The 14,808-nt window shown below is 44.1% G+C and overlaps 1 pseudogene; it reads right to left on the bottom strand.

Moving 5' to 3' along the window:
• Nucleotides 1-11,191: 11,191 nt before the first annotated feature.
• Nucleotides 11,192-13,804, bottom strand: LOC101441765 (eukaryotic translation initiation factor 4E transporter pseudogene; annotated as a pseudogene).
• Between the last annotated feature and the right edge of the window lie 1,004 nt (nucleotides 13,805-14,808).

The raw sequence follows: 14,808 nt of genomic DNA, 5'->3' as shown, positions 1-14,808 counted from the left end.
GGCAAGTGCTGAATCAAGGAAAAGGCTTCTTAAAAGCTGTAGGATCCGGTGTTGCCCTGGGTGGCCCTACCCCGACCCCTCGCCTCCCAGTGCGTAGCCTGGTTCCATTTCCAGAGGGAACAGAGTAGTCCTCACCCACATACTGGGAGCACAGATAGCAGGCCCAATCTGTCTGGTGGTGGCCTGAGGGACTCTCTGGCCCTGAACTTGCCCTGTGTATAGAGGGCAGCTCACAGAGTGCTTCTATAGAAGGCTGTGAAAGAATAGTCGAGCGGCTGCTTGGGGCAAGGAATTGCTAGCTATAGGACATTCAGTACAGTACCCAGGACTGTGAGGAAACTGTTTCCTAGGGAAAAGGGGGTAGTAGTAGCCAAACAAAAAGGGGAATTTTCAGGGTCAAGTGCAAATGCCCAAGACAAGGTTCATGCTCAGAAAGGACTAGGGCAGCACCTATGCTTTGGCCTGGAGCTGTTCTCCAAACTCATTGTATGGATAAACTCTGAAGGAGAGCACTCCCACAGCTCAGCCTGCAAGGACTGGAAAAAGTGTTTTCTTTTCTTCCTACTTTTTTTTATTTGTTAGTACCTGACATTCAAGGAAATCTTTGTCATAACACTAGCTAGCTACAAGTTTAAGGAACAGACACCACAGAGTCTAAATTCCAACATATCACATTAAAATATCCAAATGTCCAGGTTTCAATAAAAGATTAAAAACATGCAAAGAAACAGAATGTGATGACCTGGACAAAGGAAAAGATTAAAGCATTAGAAACCACCTATGAAGAGGAGCAGAATGGGACATCAAGGCAAAGTCTTAAAAAAAAATGGTCCCAAATATGCTCAAAGAGCTGGAAGAAAATATGGACCAGAACTAAAAGGAAATAGATGGTCACAAAAAGAATATCAAAAGAGAAATGGAAATTATGAAAAGGAAACAGAGCTGAAGACCATAGTAACGCTAATTTAAAAATCCCGAGTCCTCCGCTGTTCAACAGCAGATTGGAGCTGGCAGAAGAAAGAATCAATGAACTTGAATATAAGACAATTGAAATAATCCAGTCTGAGGAGCAGAAAGAAGAAAGAATGAAGGTAGTGAACATAGCCTGAGGAACCTGTGGGACACCACCGAGCATATCAATGTACGCATTGTGGGAGTCCCAGAAGGAATAGAAAGAGAGAAAGGGTTAGAGAGAATATGCAAAGAAATGATGACAAAAAACTTCCCAAATTTAAGAAAAGACATGATATATACATTCAAGATGTTCAATGAACTAAAAACAGGATAGACCCAAATAGACCCACACTGTGCCATGTTATAATCAAACTGTTGAATGCCAAAGAAAAAGAGAGAATTCTGAGAACTGCAAGAGAGAAACAATGTGTCACAAATAAGGGAACCTCAATAAGATTAAGTGTGGATTTCTCATTGGAAACCATGGAGGCAAGAAAGCAGTGGGAAGACATTTAAAGTGCTGAAAGCAAAAGTTTGCCAACCAAGAATTCTATACAGCAAAAGCATCTTTCAAAAATGTAGATAAACAAAAACTGAGGGTCTTCATTACCATTAGACTGGCCACCCAAAAACTTGATAAAGGGTGTTCTGTAGGTTGAAAGGAGAGGACAGTAGACAATTGACTGAAGCCACATGAAGAAATAAAGATCTCCAGTAAAGATAAAGACACAAATAAATAGAAATATCAGTTCTATTGTATTTTTTATTCGTAACCCCACTTTTTACTTCCTATATGATCTAAAAAGCAAATGCACAAAATATAATGAAAAATCTGTGGTTTTGGATTCATAATGTATAAATATGTAATTTGTGAAAAAGAATAACATAAAGGTTGGGGGATGGAGGGATGTGGGAACATTATGTGTGTATACTATTCAAGTTAAGTTGGTATCAAAGCAAATCAGGTTGTTATAGCTTTAGGATGTGAAATTTAAGCCCCATGGTAACAACAAAGAAAACATCAGAGAATACGCAAACTCATAGAGACAGAAAGTAGAGTCATTTACCAAGGATGGGGGCAGAAGTAATGAGAAATTAATGCAAAATAAGTGTAAGGTTTCTGTTTGGAATGAGGGTAAATTTCTAGCAATGGATGGTGGTGAGCGTATTGTAACATTGCGAATGCGATTAATCTCACTGAACTGATGCTTAGGAGGGCCTAGAATGGGAAGATTTATCTTGCATATATGTTTCCACAGTTTAAAAAAAAGAAAGAAAAACTGGAGAGATAGTTACAATTAAATGCATACATGATGTTGGATGGGATCTAAGAATGGAGGAGAGAAACCCGTAAGGATATTATTGGGCCATAAGAAAAAAATGGAATGTAGAATGTAAGCTTTATATCAATGCTGATTTTCTTGAACTTGATAACTGCACTTTATTACATAAGTTAATGTCCTCGAGAGCGAATGTGGCTCTAGTGGTTGAGCACCTGCTTCCCACATGTAAGGTCCCGGGTTCGGTTACAGGTGCCTCCTAAAAACAAAAACAAACATCAGGTAAACAAATGAAAGGTCAACTCAGGGATGCCAATGTGGCTCAGTGGTTGAATGCTGGTTTCCCACTTATGAGGTCCTAGTTCAATTCCTGGCCCCAGGACCTAAAAATAAAAAAGTGAATGTGCTTGTTCTTTGGAAATGTACATGGAAATGTTATGTGTTCAAGAAACGTGGTGTGTGCAGTCTCCTCTCAAATGTTCAGAAAACAGATTAGATAGATGGATGGATAGATAAATAGATAGATATAGATAGATAGAATCATCACAAATGTGGCAAAATGTTAAAAGCTGGTAAATCTGGGTAGGGGTATATTGGCATTCTCTGTGTTAGTTTTCTACTATTTTTACAACTATCTGCAAGTTTGAAATAATTTAAGTTAAAAAGTTTAAAAAGTATGGAAAGGGGAGAAATGGGTAGAGATCAAATTGAAACAAGAGTGGCCATGAGTTGGTAATTGTTGAGGCTGGATGATGGGGCTATGGATAACGTGATGTTTGTAATATGCTCACGAACATCCTTATAGACATGTGGGGAATTCTCTGAGCTAAACACCCAGAAGAGGAACTGCTGGGCTTAAGCACACTGAACATTTATTGGATGCTATCAAATTGCTCTCCAAATGGCTGCACTAATTTTCACTCCCATCAGTGAGAGTTGTCCACAGCCTCATCCAAACCTGAGGTTGAACATGCTCATCAGCCTGATATTTTTAAAAATTGATGTTTCCTTATTGTTTTAATCCACATTATTCTGGTCACTGGTGAATTCAGCATCTTTTTTCTGTGAATTATCTGTTCATATTGTTCCTGATGATAGATAAAGCTCAGTTCTCTGTTCTCGCCAAGAAGGGAAGTATGCAGTAGCCTGCTTGCATTAGCTTGTACATTCAAGTGTTAAATTCTCAAGAATTTTTTAAAAAATTTCTCTCCCCTTCCCGCCCCCCCCCCCCCATTGTCTGCTCTGTGTTTTCCTTTGTTGGGTGTGTTCTGTGTCTGCTTGTATTCTTGTCAGCAGCACCGGCAATCTGTGTCTCTTTTTGTTGTGTATTCTTGCTGCATCAGCTCTCCGTGTGAGCTGCCACCACTCCTGGGCAGGCTGAGCTTTTTTTGCACTGGGCGGCTCTCCTTACAGGGTGCACTCCTTGCACGTGGGGCTCCCCTACATGGGTGACACCCCTGCGTGGCAGGGCACTCCTTACGTGCATCAGCACTGCATGTGGGCCAGCTCACCACATGGGTCAGGAGGCCCGGGGTTTGAACCCTGGACCTCCCATGTGGTAGGCAGATGCTCTATCAGTTGAGCCAAATCTGCTTCCCAATTCTCAAGCATTTTGCTAGCTGATTTTCAAATATTGGTAGCTCCAAATTGGCCCTGGTAGGAAATATTTACACCACAGCAATTAGAAAATGGTGCAGATTAGGGCGCCAGTATCCAGAGAGCTGGTTGTTATTCGTTCACCAGCATCGCACTGCCTCCACAAATTTACAGCTAGACAAAGCCTGATTCCAAAGGGCTCCAAGGTGACCCTGAGTCAAGGGCGGGCGAGGGGACCAGCAAAGGGCTCCGCATCAGCTGGAGCATCCTTGGGGGTGGGGGCAGCCTCCATTTCCCCAGGAGTTCCGACCTGCTGCTGCAGCAAGACAGGTAGGTTTGGACACAAGTTCTAGCATGGAGCTATTCCTTGGCCTCTTTTGCTTTTGTGCTAGGCGGACACAGCTACATCATTTACCGGGCGCAGTGTAAAATGAACACGTGACTCCTCTGTTCAAAAGCAGGAAGAAAGCTCTTTCCTTTCTTCCACCTCTCATCTCTCCGCCTGCCATGGTGTTTTTTATTTGCTATCAATGCCATGTTCTCTTGGGCATGGAGATATTTGTGGGGTGAGTGCAGCCCTAACAGGCGATGGGGACCCTGGCCTGTGACTTGGCACCGGGTCTCACCGGATCCTCCCCACCCCCGCCCCCGGGACCCCTCCCCGCCGAGGAGGGCAGCAGTCACTGGGCGGTGATGGGGAGCAGGGGACCGAGAGCCTGTGCAGGGAGGTAGGGAGGCCGCGGGAGGCCAGACTGCTTGAGTTGAGGCTCTGAGACCCTAGAGCAAGCCCCACTGACCCTTTGGACTTTACTTACAAAACACAGACACAAAGATGAAATGAAGCATTTCAAGACAGCAATGGCAGCACTCCAGGCCAGGCAGCACTGTGGCCCCAGGCCTCTGTGCCGTCGCTCTGCCGCCCGCTGCCTGACCCTGGACGTCCTCACCACCACAATCTAGTTACAGGCAAGTTAGCGTAGACAGGGTCGTTCCAACAGGTCAAAGATAAATACAGTATGTTAGAGAGTCGTGGGCACTAACAGGAAAATGTAAAGCAGGGGATGGGGATAGAAAATGTCGGTGTGCTGAGACTGCTAGGGATGTGGGCAGAGAAGGCTTCACTGCAGTGATACCTGAGCAAGAATTGGAGAGGAGAGAGGGATATCCGAGGCTCTGTATTAGGCCCTTTGTACCACGTAGATCAGAAGTGTAAGGATTTGTGTGTACTATGCAATATGGCAACTGTTGATTGTAGATGCAATCAAGAAAAACCTGAGTAATACAGCCAACTTTGCATGCATAATATTCAATTTTAGTTGTGAGTTATTTTAAGCATTGGAAACATTATATATTATAGGCTGGTGATAATCCTTTTTCTTCTTACCAGAGTGTGTATGAATTCACTTTTCTTTAAACCAGACACTTCTTGATTGCCATATTTTCAGAGATTTGGGAAAGTTATCTTTGGCATCATCTGAGGATTAAACACTTTCTCTCACATTCTTTTAGTTGTGGTTTCTTCCCTCAAAAGCAAAGTAGAGTGTTAAATAATGAAAAATGTAAAGATACAGGAAGAAATGGAAAAAATTTTAAAAGATTAAAAAAAAAGATTCAGGAAGAGGAGAAGGAAAGAGCAACTTCTCAATATTAGGAAATATAATATTAGTCTATCAAACTGTTTGAAACAGGAAATCCCCAAACAACAGTGGCTTAAATAAGATAGATGTGTCTTCCTTGTGTAAACGGTGTCTGCAGAAGGCAGTCCACGTTCGGCCTGTAGAACAGCTCCATCAGGGCCTGGGGCTCCCAACCTTCTGCTCTACCATTGTCAAAATATTGTCATGGTTCAAAATGGCCACAGGAGCTCCAGCCATCACTTCTACCCTCTAGGGAGGCAGGTAGAATGGGTGGAATGGCCTGCACCCTCCATTTTACTGAAAATTTCCATAAAGTCTTTTTACAACACTATTTCTGCCTATATATAACATACATACATTATGGGCCAGAACTTAGTCATATGGCTGTAATGGAGACTTGGAAATATAGCAAAGGCATTTAGCTGAGCAGCAATTTTGTTACAAATTGATGTTCTGTCGCCTGGGAAGGAAAGGAGAAAGGCTGTTGGGAAGAGTTTCTAACAGTTTCTATAATGATCACCAACCTCATTTTCTTTGTAAGTTTATGGAGGCTGTGAATCTCAGAAAAAGAAATCAACATCTAACTCCTAGGGCCTTGGGAAGTGACATTTAAAAAGGTTCTTGTTCTAGCTTTTAAAAAATCAGATTAAAAAAGACTCCAATGGGAAATAAATTTAGGTTCCACTATCTTTATTATTTTTGTGTCTATATTAGCAGTCAAATGATTTGAGGACTTCACTGTAGTTGCACAGAATTTTGTGCTTTATAGGATGAAATTTTTTTCAACGTGCTTTTAAGAAAGGAAATAATAATGGATTGATTGCAATGGTGTTAAAGTGCTGGGCTTCGAAAAAAGCATTTCCAAACGGACATCTTAACTTTTTTCAGTTGAAAATACCTCCAGCTAAGAGAGCTTCTCTCTCTTGTTGATCCACGCCACAACAGACTGTCTGTCCAGGCCGCTTTTAGACAGTACCAGTGCTTTTCTTTTAGAAAGCTAAGCTAATGCATTTTTAAGAAAAAAAGAAGTCTATTTTCTTAGCTCTTGAGCAAGAGCACACCTTCCTCTTGAAGATTCATTTTCTTTCTTTCTAATGGAAACAGACCTTGCCTGCTGGCATGGCAACACAAGAAAAACGTCAAGCTTCAGTGGCAATGACCGTGGGCCACAGCAATGCCGCTCAGTCTTATGCACGGCGACCTAGTGATTAAACTGCTAGTATTTTATTCGTGGGAAGTTATCCCACGAATAAGTAGAGAAGCTTTCAGGAATAGTGTGTTAAACACAGAGCTACTTGTCACTCACATATTTCCCTGCTTTATTGAAATACGTTTTTCTTGGAACTAGGGCTATCCTCTTAATACATTTCTTTCCTCCTCAGTAATATAAGGAAAATTCTTTCTCTCTAATCCTGATGTCAATGATGGAAATCTCATAGACAGATTTAAAGCTGCAACGTAAGACCAATGAAAGTCTATAACCTCCCCAGCTGTGGAAATCTAGCTTATAACTGTTTAACATATGAGCATGACTGGCATTAAATTCAGTCTAAGCCCCATACAGATCTTACCTTTTGTGAGAAATCATTTCATTCAGAAGAACTGCTGCCAAATAGATAACCTCACTTTATGGACTGCAACTTCCTTTCCTATTAATCTACGAAGCTATTTCTTGATGCCTTTCCATTATTTCACTGAAATGATTCTGTACCACCTTGACAACCATCTACAGAGTTTCGCACACAGACTGGATCATCATAATTAGTAAGGCGTATGGACATGCTGTGGCAGAAAAAGGGAAATTCTGACGTTCTTAAAATACGTTGTCTTTGGGTAGAACAGACTTTGCCTAGGTGACATAATTCAGAGTGGCGGTAGATGTGCCCTTCAAGTAAAGGGTAAAGTTCTGGAAAGACCCTGTTTTAAAATGCATGCTCTGCTATCATTTCCGTTGGGTGGATAGCCCTATTTCCCCTGCAGACCCATTTGCCCCTGCTCTGTGCCCTGGGGCAGATAGCCCTGCAAAGACTCCCGCCCTAGCCCTGGGTCCCCAGTTGGCTTTGGCCAACGGGAGGCCCTGGAGGTGATTGGAGGGAGGAGAGAGGGGTCGGGATGTTACACCTGGCCCCTCACTGCAGGGCCTCAGGTGGAGGGGGTCTCTTTCCCTAGGAAGGTCAGCGCTCTGCCTGGATGGCAACTGCACTCTCCCCCCCTCCCTTCCTCCTTCTCTCTCTTTCTCTGATCTGGTAACCATTTCCTACTGTTGCTAGCCCTGGATGTTTCACCATCTTTGTTGGTTTCCTTCACCTCTGCCCGCATCTTGGTTAAGCACCTTGATTCTTTCATCTGTTTCCTCCTGGGACGCTGCCTGATACTCATGTCTTCAAAGGACAGCTTTTAAGAATGGGGAACAGTGGTTATGCTGCCTGTGGCTTATTTTTAGAAAATATTATTATAACCAGAATGGAAAGAGATGTCCTCTGCAATGTGAATTTTTCCTGCTGTTTATTTTTCACTAGAGTTCTGCGGGATTTACATTCTCACACAAGGATGTAAAAGAGGAAGCGTGTGGTTCTGCCAGGTATTCGTGCGCTCTGACCCGTTCTCGAGCAGGGTGCTGATGCCTTGCTAGATCTCCCAGTCTCCCGGGGGCGGGGATTGAATCGGGGTGCTCACTGGCGTCTTAGTGCTCCGGGGCTGCCCTAACAGAGTACACCGACTGGCTGGCCAAAAACAGCAGATGGGTATTTTCGAAGGTGCACAGTCCCAGTGCCAGCAGGGCTGTGCACCCCGAACTCTCTAGAAGAGAATCCTTCTGGGCCTCTTCCAGCTCCTGGAGGCTCCCGGCAGACCTGGGGTCCCTCAGCTTGTGTTGCCCCACCCCTGCCTCCTTCTTCACAGGCCTTCCTCCCTGAGGCTGTCTACTCCTCTTCAAATCTCCTTCTCCCTACACCAGTTGTTGGATTTAGGATCCCTGAAACCCAGTCTGACCTTGTCTCAACTTGATTACCTCTGCAAAGACCTTTTTCCAAGTAAGGTCACCTTCCCAGGGAGGGGGGGTGAAGGGCAGGGTTTAGGGGCACGGGGTGTGTTAGAAGTCCAATATCTCTTTTGGGGGGACACAATTCAATTCGCACCAACTGGCATCCCAGTGGCCCAGGGGCAGGGGATGTAGTCCTGGGTGGGTGGAGCCTCTGACCACATCCCCCCGCCCCCCAGCACGGCTCCAGCTGCCTGCCTTTCCTGCTTGCTTCTTGACTACTTTAAGGTACTCCTCGCAGGCCCTAACGTTTCAAGACCCACACCGGGTTCCTGAAGCAAAGTGTTGGAGGTTGACACTAATCACCTGTCCCGAAAGCCAGGGTGAGAAATTCGCTCAGCAGGGTCAGGTGATTTTTCAAGTTCGTCACTGAGTAAGCATGGCTTGAAGTCAGGTAGTTAGGCTACTTCACCTCACCATTGGGGTGATTCTGATTTCAAGAGTGTGCTGAGGCTGGAAAACGGTGATCATCTGATAAATACCCTTTGCAAGAATTGCCTTTTGAAAAATTAATTTTAAGATTAGAGAAGGCGCTAAGATTTCATTTTAATCCACAAAGCTTTTATGAAAATATCCGTGAGCTATTTGCTGTTTGGGTCCCAGCTGAGAAGATGGAAAAGCTTGGGGGAACCATCACGGGGTAAGGACTTGGGGGCTGGCACTCCGATTTCTAAAAACCAAGTCTGTATCTTGGCTTTCCCATCAATCACATGGAGATGACACCTACCTCCCAACACTGATAAGTATAAAAATGATATACAGATATTAAAGTGCTTTGAAAAAATGAAATATTCTCAAACTACAAATTATTGTGATTGTCTGAAAATACAAAATATGGTATAAACCAGTGGTTTTTAATCTTTTGGGTCATGATGCCTTTCAAGAATTGATGACAGCTGTATCAAGCCCAGAGCATTTTTTCATACAATTTCAAGGTATCCAAGGACCTTCTGAAGCCCCCTCACCTCACCGATTTCAGATTAAGATGTCCCAAACAAATTTCATAAACTACATCTTGTTCTTTTAAAGATTGCTACATGCAAAAGTTAATGTGTTAGATTTAATTTTCACCTGCTTTTCTTTATAAGACAACATTTAAAATTCTGCACAAGATGTACAAATTACAAATTGAAAGAAAAAAATAAAAAAAAATCTCAAAATGTTCTAAGTTCATGAAAAAAATTTAAATATATTAGGATTAGAAACTAGAATAATGATTGAAAATACCCTAAAGTGTAAAATCAAGAGAGCAAAGTAATTCATTCGACAAATATTTCTTGAGCACCTCGATATACACACTATTCAAAGTACTCAAGAGACATCAGGGAATAGCCAAAAATAGGTAAAATATAGGGAGTGGTCATTTCTGTTTATTGTTAAAGCTTGACCCACCAAGTAATGTATGAACATAGCAGCCAATAGGTTCATTAATCTTATAATTCATGTTTTTATCCTTGTGTGGAACAAGTGAATAATTTTGTATTTGTTATAAAACTACATTGCTGCCTGATTAGCCCCTTTTTTGTTTGACTTGCATAGTTTAAATTTATAGCTCCTGTAAATCTGCTGTAACGAAGGTGATAAAATATTGTTCTTCATGGCTTAATCTTAGCTACAAATCAGCCTCCCAGACCATTCTCTTTGGGCCCCTATTTGCATTTATATATTGTTTTTGAAGCAAATGAAATAAATTGCATGAATCAACTTTACTAACTTAAGAAATACTTGAATGATATCATGAATACTTTGAAACATTTTGAAATATTTTTAGACTGTGTGGTTTCTGCCATGATGGGAAGGAAGGGAATGAGAAATATTGTGGCATTCCTCACTTTACTATTTTGGAATAACTTTGAGATAGTTTATCCTTTTAATGTTTGGTAAAATGGCAGGATATTTTCAAATTCATATAAGCATTATATAATAAGACATGTATTCAAAGTGCTAGACTCCAGATCAGTACGTTTTTTTCCTTTGAGTAAGAGGGAGAGAGGGGGAAGGGAAGGGAGAGAAAGGAGGAGAGTTGGCGGCCCCACCCTGCCAGGACGGAAATGGGAAGAAATTTGTGAAACTAACATACTGGACAAATATCTTCTTTGGGGCTGTTCACATGGGTTAGACTTAAAAACAGGCATATATATATATATTTATTTATTTATATATATATTTTTTTCCATTCACACTCTTAGCATAATGCAACTTTAATCAACCAAGGAAAAAACAAAAGTTCCAAATGTACAGTTGAGAAAAATCCAAACTACAGACACAGGCTTAATTAATAGCTACTTTAATGGAAAGCCCTATAAGTTCAAAAAAGCTATCCTGTATATATATACAAAAGTCTGTACATTTAATTCCTCAGAAGAACCTTCCGGTGCCACTTCTTGGAGAAGACACCAACGCTTCATTTGGGTAGCTTACAAAAAGAGAAAGACTGTTTCCAGGGTTGACAGGCTGTGCATCCTGCATGCGCACCAGCAGACTCCACCCGGACTTCGGGGATCCTTCTACTGTAGCGCCATCCACAGCAAGTGCACGCGCATTCTCAAGGCCCCCAAACAGCTTTGCAAGAGTGCGCCCAAGAAAAAGCCTGCGAACCACTCCACGAGCGGAGACAGAGTCCTGACCTGAGTGCCGCCGTAGGTCCTGGCTTAGGTGAGCACATCTGCCCTGCTCACTGTCACCTACACATCTGCGCCAAACCACGTGACGGGGTCCACGGAGCAGCGGCTCCCCTTGCTGGGGTGGGGCTCCAGCTGGGAGGCCAGTGGGGCAGGCCTGACCCGCTGGGGACATTCAGGGGGCAGGAGGGTCGTCTGAATGCTGCTGGGGCTGCCTGGGAACCAGAGCCTGGAGGGGGCAGAACTGACTGTTGTAGCTGCTGTGGCATCATTGTTAGATGCAGAGGTGTCCCAGGATAAGGATTTAGGGGAGGGTCACTAGCATCAGGTAAACGATAAAAGGGCTGACCCAGGATTGGGCCAGATATTCCATCCTTGGAGGAAGCACAGCAGCTTGAAATCAACTTGAAGATGCTGTGGATGAATTCCATGGGCCTGCATCATTTGGACCACGCATGGGTGAAGCTGGTGAATGGGCTGAACAATGGTTTGTGGGGGACGAGAGGAACTGGGTGGACAGGGTGGAGAAAAGATGTTCCTGGAACTGGGGAAGCCAAGGTGGTGTTTTTCTCCCTTTTGCTTTAGGTCAATAATGTCATCCTTTAGTGTAACAGCTGGTCTGGGACAATGGGAGAGAGGACATGAAGACCGTAGCAGTGGGAGAAGAGTCTATTGGCACCGGGCAGAGTTGGATGACAGGAGGTTCTCCTCACTGGTCTTCTGAGTGTCCTCTTTACTCTCATCAAAAGCTGCTTCTCCAGATGCCACCTCTCGTTGCTTTTTCCCTTTGCTTTTATCCAGACTTTGTGTCACTGAGGCAGGGGAAAAGGAAGGAGAAGACATACTTGTGATGGAGGCAGTGGGGGCAAGGGAAGAGGAGTTCCCTTGCTGCATGGGTGCTGGTGACTTCCTGTTGCCCATTTTTCAGTCCATCTCTTGTTCTGTCCAACTGTGGGTTGCCAGAAGTGGGCTAGAAGTTGGCTGTCCACATTGCAGTGTTGTATGGCAGGGCCAGCCCCATAGAAGCTGCCCGTGTCAGGGCTCATGGGCTTGTGTGTGCCTTTTAATGGATTTCTGAGTGGCTGCTGTGGCCCGAGCATGAAACCTGCTAGTGATGGCATTCTGTGGTGAAGGTCCTCTGCTGAGACTGCTAACATTGGAAATACCTGAGATGAGGATGGAGAAGGTGCTCTTTGGCCCTATAAAGATGTTGGAGGCTCCCAGTTCCCCATAAAGGAGCAGGTCTCTGCATTGGTGGACCCAGAAGTTCCTGCAGGATGTTCTTAGGGACAGGCTGGATTAAGATCTCAGCACAGGACATCAAATGACTTTCAAGGTTTTGGCTGACTTTGGACTGTGAAGGCAAAGTTCTACTTGCCTTCATGGTGCTCACTGGCTTGTTAAAGGAGTCATATCTCTATCTCTATCCCTTTATTTTATTTTTTTAGGAGGTACTGGGGATTGAAACCAGGACCTCGTACATGTGAAGCAGATGCTTAACCACTGAGCTCCACCCGCTCTGCACATCTCTATCCCTTTTGAGCTGCTGCTTGCTCATTGCAGCACCAGAGTCTCCTCCAAATGTTCTGCCATGAAGGGGAATGAATTCTTCACTTGCTGGTCTACTGTCAAGCCCGTGAGTCCTGCTGCTACATTTTCCACTGAAACACAACCCCTGATTGTAAGCTTTCTTGAAGTTTTCCTTTATTTGCACAAAGGCTGGAGAGAAGAGATTTTAAGTTCACTTTGGCTTTCTGTAGCATTTCTAAAATATCCACTTAATTGTCAGCATGGTCTTTCATGGGATAGGAGCAAAAGAATTCTCTGAGTTCTGTCCAGGAGAGAAGAGGGCTTGCTCTAGACCTATCAGTCTGAAAAGAAGAACATTTATGGTCCACAGACTATCAGTCCTGCTTTTGACTTTTGCAGCCTTGCCTCATGTTTCTCACTATCTCCCCCATCTTTTCCTCTTGTCTCCTTACTCAGCTAATCACATATGCCTGAAAAACACAGCCTTTATTTCCCATTTCTATTTTCCAAGGGAAATGCCCAGCTGATCTGCTCTGTGTCTTGTTTTGGAATACCAGGATTCTGATTATTTTATTGAGAGTTTGCCTCTCTGTCTTGAAGATGTATAAACTTCAATCTCCTACTAATGAGACCAGAATTTCTTAGGCTTCTTTTGTGCCATGGACACTTGAGAATAATTTTCTAAATGCATAAAATAAATAAGATTATAAGGGAACCAATAAACTTGAAATACAGTTATCAAAATGTTTTAATGGCAGGTCCAGAGCTCGGGCTCCATCTCGCCTCACTCTGCTCTCTCTGCCACACTCCCTGCCCTGACATTAGCTGATATCCTGACTTGTTACCTGCAGGCTCTTTGCCCTGGACCCAGGTGTCTTGGAGAAGTTGGGACAAGATGTCCCAGCTGGCCTCACGGCTTAGTGAGGTCCAGTGGTTCATCTTATGTTGCTCTTCATTCTGACCCTGGACACAGTGGGCCAGTACCTAGTACCATGGGTGCTGGCCAAGGTGTGACCCCAGCCAGTGAGCAGCAGAGCCCAGTGTGGGGCAGTGCCCCAAGACAGCTGCCTTCACTGACCTGGCTCCTGACAATGAACAGCTGGAGGAGCTCAGTGGCAGGTGGCCTGCGTGACGGCCCTGAACCATGAGGCCAAAAGAAAAGGGGACATCCACTGCTCCTCGGCTTTGCAGAGGACCTGTTGCAGCAGCCCCTGGAGTCAGCAGTGCAGCAAGTCTCAAGGGTGGTCATGTCTACCTGGGAGAAGGTGACATCTTATAACACGGTGGGTGAGGCATTCAGTTTCTCCCCAGCCCCAACCTGCCTCACCTGAGGGCCCAAGATGACCTGTGCTCTTCCCATTTCCTATACAGCTGCAGTTCCATGTGAAAGAAGAGAGAGAGAGGACATCCAGGTGAGGAGGTCCTTCATTAGTGTGCCAGAAATGGCCATTCAATTCTAGCCCAAAGCACTGGGGGAGGACCAGGTGATTGAGACACACAATATCTGAAACTCACAAAGGTACTTTGAGGCATCTGGTGAGTTCCACTTTCCCATCAGTGGTTCTGAACACAAAGCCTACAGCTAGCTGTGAAGGAGGTTCAGCATCTCTAGGGTACTTAGGTCTACTTCTCAGGAATCCTGCTTTCCCAAACCTCCAAGCACTCACAAACTCACACTATTGGCAAAGAATATCTTAGCCTTGCTGCTAAGTGATCCTGGTGCTTCAGGTAACATTAAACCAATGTGCATAGCTCAGCTGAACCATCCTGGGAATTCACCTTTGAACTGAATGACAAATCAAAAAAGTTACAACTGAAGATTTCAGAGTATGGCAGATCCTCAAGAGGTCTCTTGTGATGGCAACTCTTCCTTTAGATTCAAGAAGCAGCTTTCTGGGCCATAGCACTTTATGTTGACCCATGTTTCTGCCTTTGGTAGCTTGAGGTCAGGATTGGCTCTGTGGAATTTTCTTACATAGAACCTGGTGAGTTGAAACCCTTCCCCTGTTCTTGCTGCAAAGATAGAACAAGATGAGACTTCCAGGAAGATGGAGGATTTAAGAGGCAGAGGGATCTCTTCCCTTCCAGAAAAATTAGCTAGAAGATAGGCAGAGACTGTTTGGAGGGCTGCTCAGGGGCTCAGGACACCA

The sequence above is a fragment of the Dasypus novemcinctus genome, chromosome 6 (assembly GCF_030445035.2).
Source record: "Dasypus novemcinctus isolate mDasNov1 chromosome 6, mDasNov1.1.hap2, whole genome shotgun sequence".
Taxonomy (NCBI): Eukaryota; Metazoa; Chordata; class Mammalia; order Cingulata; family Dasypodidae; genus Dasypus; species Dasypus novemcinctus.
The sequence above is the reverse complement of the archived record's forward strand: the minus strand, read 5'-3'. Positions and strand labels throughout refer to the sequence as shown.